We start from the raw sequence: 8,454 nt of genomic DNA on the forward strand, positions 1-8,454 counted from the left end.
AATTGGGGTTTATTGAGTTAAAAAGTATGTAAAAAAAAAAATAAGGGGAGTAAAATAAAGAAAAGAAAAGAAAATAAGAGACAAATAGTGAAAAGAGAAAAGTTGAAAGTAAAGATGGTAGTATGGTAATGGTAGTATAAGCAGAATTAGTAACTAAGAACAGTTAGCTAAATAACCATGCAAGATTAATGAAGACAGGGCCCGTATCTTCTTAACGGTAATACATGTGTAAATTAGCTGCTGGAGTGAAAGTTGGCTTTAAGAAGTAGTCAAATTTGAGTAGAAAAACAAAAAAGAGAAATAACCCTGGCCTGTGAAAATTAAAAGTATAACATAAGAAATAAAGATGAAATAAAGATGAAAAATAAGAGTTTTGTGAAAAGAGAAAAATAGGTGTGTTGAAAAAGGAAAAAAAAGTCTGCATTGAGCATACAGTGTGAAGCAATAAAATTTAAGCTGTTGGAGCCTGTGGGTGTGTGGGCGTGTGCGTGTGCTGTTGGAGTCTTTGGGGGTGTGTGTGTGTGCGCTGCAGGACAGCCTGTGTCTTTATGTGCTGCGCGGTGTTTTAGCCGTGTGTAGAGGTTTTTGTAATGTTCTTGTTTATGTAGCGTGAGCCTTTTGTTTCAGGTTACATATGAGCCTAATAAAGGACGTTTATACATTTGAGAAAATATATGAGCATTTGCTGTGTCTGAACAGGAGTGGAGAGACCAGCAAGGACAGTCTGTACACATTCAGGTAGAAAGAATAAAGAAGAGAAGAGAAAATCTCCTGATAAAGTTTCAAACTGCTGGCTGATTGTGTGTGGATTTTTTCTTTTTCTGTCTGTTTGTGTGTGAGCACATTATGCTGCGAATTTTGTCTGTTCAAAAGAACGTAGGCCTATAGTCTTATTTAAAATAGGTGGTTCTGGCTTTGTGTGTGTGCGTTAATTCTATGCATTACTGCGCTGGGTTTGGACACGATGCTCATTCTCTGACAGCCAGTTCATACTGGAAGTTCTTGAGGAAATTTAAGAGGTGGAGCAAGGGGTAGTGCTCCAAATAGAGAGCCAAGGTTTGTTTAGGTGATAAACAAGTGATTTTGCTTTCATAGTAAGAAGCCTTTGGTCTCCTTTGGGGTTGGCAAATTTCTTCGTTTTCGAGTGTGGTAACACGGTGCTTTGTAAATAGTTGTTTTTTTTAAACTATTTCAGTTTGACTTACAATACGAGGAACTAAGAGGGTCATTGTAATATCAAAGATGGATAATTAACCAAAATTACAAAAGCAATCACTCCTGTTGATGTAGTGCAGAAGACTAATCCTCTTCCAAAAATATCCTGAATATTCCAAAAATATCGGAGAAAAGGAGCAAGCATTGGCCTGACATTGACCATCCTTGGCCAGTAGAAGGGACTCTGAACTCTGATGTGATTAAAACAATGCAGGTGCTTGTGTCTACATATAAGGTAAAGCAAAAGGAAGGTAAGAAGGGAAAGAGACGTAAGGCGAAAAGACAAACCAAACTTGGCATTCTGCAGTTGTTTGAAAATGAGGGACAGAAATTGTTAGAAGCTGCAAAAGGAAAAAGGGAAAGGAGTATGCAAGAAATAAAGAAAAATGATAAGGAAACAGGAAAATTAATGGAGAAGGTTAACACACCCTTCTCACATACTGCATCAGCAAAGAAGCCCCCGCCTTATGAGAAGGAAGTGAAGTTTACTGATGTTTATCCTCAGCTCCCAGTGATTAGACAGAAGGGCAACTATCACATCACAGATGAAGATGAGCAAGTAATAGAGAAGGGAAAGGCTAAAACAACCATAAAAATGTACCCGAGCTCCGACAGTAAAAAGAAAAAGACCCGGTTGGGAAGTTGGAGCGGACAGCGGTTTAGAAGACTGGAAATAGAAGATGAAAGTGAGAGTGATTTGGATGAAGCTGTTGGTGGATATGACCGAGCAGTTAGACGGATGTTGGCTAAAGTGGAGAAAAAAGGAGACAAGCAAGTAAGGAGAATGGGTCCAGGAAAGGACGACACAGATGAGAGTGATAGTGATGGAGACTCAGAGAGAGAGGGTCCTTCATATCTTCACCCGCTAGCAGCCAGTGCAGGGGTGGAAGATGATGGATGCAGGACTTTAAGAGAGATTGAGAGGACTATAGATAGAAGCCTTGTGGATATAAGTGAATCTACCAGTCCAGAAACCCAGCAAGTATTACATACACCCATTGCACTCTTGGGAAGAGATGCTTTATGCAAACTGAATTGTACAATACGGTGTACACCGGACGGCTGTCTGGTGGATGTGCCGAGTGATGTTTATCACCAACTATTTATGACACCAGAGACTGACACTTCTTCAGTGTACTGGATTGGAAATCTTAGTCCAGAGCTATTAGAGCCGGCCAAGCTGTGGGAGAAGTTAATTGTGGCAAATATGCCTAATGCTAAGCTCCCTGAGTATCCACACCACTGCACGCTTAAATATTTTAAGAAAGCTGGTCAAATAAATTTGGAGGAGTGGTTGAGTAGTCAACCTAAGCAGGTTCAGCTTAGCTCATGTTGCATGATTTTGGGACCACAAGGAGCAGCATTGAAGATAAACAGTGATGATTATCTTAATAAAGAGCATGACATCGAGAAAAGTGTTCCACACGTGACTTTGCTGGTGGCTGAGGGATTTAAACAGAAGCATACAGGGGCAATGATGGCAGAAGCTGAGAAGATACTTTTTGCACCAATAAAGGAGAATCCTGCTTTCTGGATGAGAGAAGATAAGCAGTTCATGCAGTTCCTTTTGGGACCACAAGGAGCAGCATTGAAGATAAACAGTGATGATTATCTTAATAAAGAGCATGACATCGAGAAAAGTGTTCCACACGTAACTTTGCTGGTGGCTGAGGGATTTAAACAGAAGCATATAGGGGCAATGATGGCAGAAGCTGAGAAGATACTTTTTGCAACAATAAAGGAGAATCCTGCTATCTGGATGAGAGAAGATCAGCAGTTCATGAAAATCATGATCTCAGCTCAAGGACAGGGACAACCGCAAGTGGTGCTAATGACTCATGAGTCAATTTTCAGTGCTAAATTAGACTCAGATAGTATGACAGAGGAGATGCTGCAACAAGTTCCAGAATGTTTGTGGTCACGGCATAGTACTAATATTGGCCTTGTGAAGTCAGCCCAACCGGTGAAAGTTGAACTTCGACCAGGAAGCATACCTCCTTGGAAAAGCCAATACCCACTAAGGGAGGAGGCAATCCAAGGGATTGAACCACAAATTAAAGGTCTGTTGCAAGCAGAAATGTTGGAGAAATGTTCAGATCCTCAGAGTAACACACCTATATTGCCTTTAAAGAAGCCAGATGAGTCCTATCGCTTGGTACATGATTTAAGAGCGGTAAATTAAGTGGTGGCTGACTTTTCAGCTGATGTGCCTGATCCTCATACTATGTTAGCCCAAATTCCCCCAGACGCTACACATTTCACAGTGTTAGATTTGTGTGGAGCATTTTTCAGTGTTCCACTTAGTGAAGAAAGTCAAGGGTTATTTGGATTTACATATAAAGGACAGGCCTTCAAATACAAGAGGCTCCCTCAAGGATTCAAATTTAGCCCTCATATTTTCAATAAAGTGTTGAAAGATGATTTGGCAGGGTTAGATCAGATCTTGAAAAGTACTGTTATTCAGTATGTAGATGACATTGTCATCTGTTCACCAGATAAGGAAACGTGCCACAAGGACTAAATTAAATTGTTGCAGTTATTGGCAGAAAAAGGACACAAGGCCTCTCAGAAGAAGTTGCAATACAGTCAGGAGAAGGTAGTGTATCTGGGTCAAACAATAACTCAGGGACACAGAGGCATCTCTGACAGCCATTTGGAAGCCACTCAAAAGGCGCCAAAGCCTAGAACAGTCAGAGAGATGATGACATTTCTTGGTATTGTGGGATATTCTTCAGCATGGGTAGAGGACTATGCCAGTCTAACAGGGCCTTTGAGGGCTATGTTTAAAGAAACCGGGAATGCTCAACTCCATTGTAATCTCACCTGGATGCAGGAAAGTCTTGTGGCATTTGAGAAGATAAAACAGAGGTTACAGGAAGCTCTTTTTGCTGTATGTGTCTACATCCACTGGGGGTAAATATGCATGTGCAGTTCTTTGTCAGCCCACAGGTACGGGAACAAGTCCTCAACCTGTTTCTTATTATTCTACTGGCTATTCTGAAGTAGAGTTGGGGTTACCACTGTGCTACAGAGCAATGGCGGGAGTTTATCTAATGTATGATAAAGCATCATCAGTAACTATGGGTTACCCTGTGACAATTCTTACCCATCATAATCTCAGAAATCTTGGTCTGAATCTCGAATTTTGGTAAATATACACTGACTATGCCTAGGCCTAGAGACTATCATAGGCTCTTAGAACAGGAAGATGTCACCTTGGTAAGGTGTGTCACAGTAAATCCAACTGAGAATTTGCCGACTCCAGAGGATGGGGAGCCACATGATTGTCAGAGTCAGATGTGGAGTATTGGACTGATGGGTCCTGCTAACGAGTAGGTGATACATTGAGTGCTGGTGTGGGGCCCGTATTAATATCAGGCATGTTCATGGACACTAGGCACCCCCCCCCCCCCCCCCCCCCCAGTCTCATATATTGTTTTTGATATTTTATTTTATTATCTTGTTCAATCATACTGTTAGATATTCCTGTACAAAGGCACCATGATATTTTAGTTGGTACATTTGTGGGTCAAATTGAAGAAGTATCACACAGGCACTTTTGGGGCAGCTCTGGGCAGCACAGGGGTCTTTGATGCCATGCGTAGCTCAGTCGACCCAGATGTCCGAGAGTGTGCAGCCACGCTGAGTTGATGTGTTTGTGTCTCTGTGTTTCAGGTGAGCAAAAGTGATAAAAGTGACAGTAGGAAATCCACAGTTAGCCTTCTTTAATATTTACTGTGTGTGTATGTACAGAATATTTGTATAAGTGTGTGAGAGAGTCATAAGCATCATCTTTGATTAGCAGGTCTTTGATGCTATGCGTAGCTCAGTCGACCCAGATGTCCGAGAGTGTGCAGCCACGCTGAATTGATGTGTTTGTGTCTCTGTGTTTCAGACCGAAGTAAAAGAATAATCATAAAACCCATGCACGCTTGGTTCTTTGTGTACAAGTGTGCAACACTGGTCATGCGGTAGTCAAAGCCCAGGGAACTGAATTTGTTGTTGAAAAAGCAGAAGAAATACCACAACCTGCATCTGCACAGCTTGCTGAGCTTGTGGGGCTGACTGAGGCATGTCTGTTGGCTGAAGGCAAGCGGGTGACAATATATACAGATTCTGCGTATGCACATAATGTGTGTCACTTATTTGGATCAGTGTGGAAGAATCGAGGGTTTAAGAAAACAGATGGTTCTCCGATACAGCATCATGCTCAGATAATGAAATTGTTGCATGCGATGATGAAGCTGAAAGAAATAGCAGTGGCTAAGTGTGCGGCACACAAAATGGACATGTCAAGGGTCACACAAGGTAACAAAGCGGCTGATGAGGCTGCAAAGGCAGTTACAGGAGCAAACAAATTGGGCAAGGTTCTTCTGGTCACCCATGAGGTGGACTTGGAAGATAAAATTACGCTCAGAGATGTGGTCTCGATGCAAGAAGCTGCTTCTGCAATGGATAAACAATTATAGAGAGACAAAGGGGCCACTCAAGATTCCACTGGCCTGTGTTAGGAGAAAGATTACGAAAGAGTATGGTTTTTGGGCACCGTACTTGCTTGAGCAGATTGATTATGTCATAGGCTGGTGTACTATTTGTCAAAAAAACAATGTTCGGAGGGGTGTGATGGTTCCTCCCGGTCACATTCCAACGCCAACAGGTCCTATGCGTGAGTTAGTTGTGGATATTGTTGATATGATAAGACCGGTAGGAGGTAAAAGATACATGCTGTGGATAGATTTTCAAGGTGACCTGAGGCCTGTCCAACTAAGCGGAAAGATGCTCAGTCTGTTGCCAAGTTTTTGTGCCGTGAGGTCATAAGCAGGTGGGGACTCCCAGACTGCATATCCTCAGATAATGGGAAAGAGTTTGTGGATAAAACAGTAAGATTAATTCTGCAAAAATTGGGAATTAAACAACGTCTAGGAGCTGTTTATCATCCGCAAAGCCAAGGTGTTTGTGAAAAAATTAATGGTGTGTTAAAAAACCGCATCGTTAAAATCTGCCAACACACAGGTCTGAATTGGGTAGAGGCGCTTCCGTTGCCGTTAATGGTGTGTCGTTAAAGTGGGCTCCATGATTTGCGCATGACACCCCATGAGTTGGCAATGGGTAGACGGATGCCGACATCTTGTTTGCGCACAAGTGGAAATGGTCCAAGTTTAGCCCTGTTGAAAGATGAAATGCGAATGTATGTTAATTATATGGCTGCTTTGTATAAGAGAACATACACATTTGTCTCTGACAGGCAAAAACGAGAGGAGGTGCAAGAGAGACTTGATGAGCAAAAGAGGAACGCAGTGCAACCTGGAGACAAGGTGTTCGTGAAGGTGTTTAGGAGGAAGTGGTTTAACGAACGCCGCGAAGGACCATTTGAAGTTGTTGGCAGTACGGGAACTGCAGTCCAGGTTAAAGGGTCTCCTACCTGGTATCATTTATCACATTGTGTTAAAGCACCAACAGAAGAGGCGCCACGATCACTGAACCGAGATGTTGAAAGCTCAAGAGAGCCAAAAGAAGCTGCAGAAACAGCAGAGGTTCATCTGGACCTCCAAGGTCAAGATCCGGAAGATGGGATTGACTATGCTGTGGGTATGCATGATGATTTTGATCACACTTTTGATGATGCCAGGGATTACTTGTCAGTCCATGAGCAAGAAAGATGATTTGGTGACATTGATTTACAACATGTCCCAGAAACGACAGAGTCTGTTTCCCGAGAGTATGAGTCTTCAAAGACTCCAGAGGGCTGTGATGCTTCTCCAGGAAAATCCACAGACCCAGTTGGACCAAGGAGTCCAAGGCCAACCCGAAGAAAGGTTAGACCAAAACGTTACGAGGACTAGGGTAGAAGTGACTTTGGGAAAGTCAGTTCAGCTCCCATGTCAGTGTACAAAAGAAAATAATGGAAAAGGGGAACTCCGAGTCCAGTGGGAAGATAGGCGTGGGTAGGGCAGCAGCTGCATTGGCTTCACTTTTAAAACCAAAGTCTACCATTATTTCTTATACACAGTCTGTGGTTACAGTAATTAGTTATATCCAGATTCCTGTATGTGAGGACATCATTTGTTGACTTCCTGTCAATGTCAATCTGCCAATGAATACCCTATGTACAACAAAGTTGACAATATGGACATGATAATCTACATTATTAGGGTTGTATCAACATTAGAAGGTATGTATAATGACATGAACTGTATGCTTTATTATGTTGTTTCTCTCTGTCATTGATGATGTGCAGATGATGAAGAAATCTCTGTTGACACTGACTTGCTTGTAAAATAATTGGTTTATTTACAGAGAAGAACAGCATCAATTCAGGCCCCCTGGGTCGGCCTTTGAGAGTCACGAAGCCAATAATGATCTCTCTCGATCTCACAAGGACAGTCATATTTATGCATAAATTACACACACCCCCACATGTGAACATCTGCTTCCTTTGTTCTGGGGGCTCAGAACAGCATACAACTTTTCCATTATTGGCAATTCTCTAACACAGAGCCCCAATGCAGACATTCCAAAGTTGGGCTGGTCGACCCATCGCACCTTCCAATGGACCTTTCCCTACCTAACAACACTATCCCTAAGGACCGAGAAAGACAGAAAACACCTGAGGTCCCAATGTATGCATTTTATACAGTTCCAGAAAATTCCAATACTAAACCAAAGTAATATGTCTCACTAAAAATATCTAGTATAGAGTAAAAAGTACAGACTATTTATCAATAATACAAGTTACATTGTAATAAAGAAAATCCAATACTATAAAAACATGCAGGAAACATACGTATATATCAAACTGTTGCTTTTTAGCAGCATCAGCTTCTACTGTAATAAACCTTCAATGATTTTTCAATCGAAACCCCTCATCATAATGTCCTCATTCAGGGTCCGCTGTCCATTTTCATCCTCCATTTTCCTAAGCTTGGTTGTTCAAGTCCATTAGGCTGGAAGGATCTCTGGACAATCACATTGGTCTCTCAAATATTGTCCTGGGAAGAAAAATCAACAACCAGTATCTTGCAAAAACAAAAAGATCAAAAATATATTCATTTTGTATCATACTTTCACATTATTCCACTACATGATTAACATATACATGATTAACATATTCCATTTTCCACATTTACATGGGAGGTAAGCTGAATTTCCTAACATAGCTCTAATCACAATGTTCATAGGTATTTGAGTTCTAGAAATCATCTGAGGCGCAGCTGTAGTTAAACGCAATATCTCTGTGAC

This window comes from Labrus mixtus, chromosome 9, assembly GCF_963584025.1.
Source record: "Labrus mixtus chromosome 9, fLabMix1.1, whole genome shotgun sequence".
Classification (NCBI taxonomy): domain Eukaryota; kingdom Metazoa; phylum Chordata; class Actinopteri; order Labriformes; family Labridae; genus Labrus; species Labrus mixtus.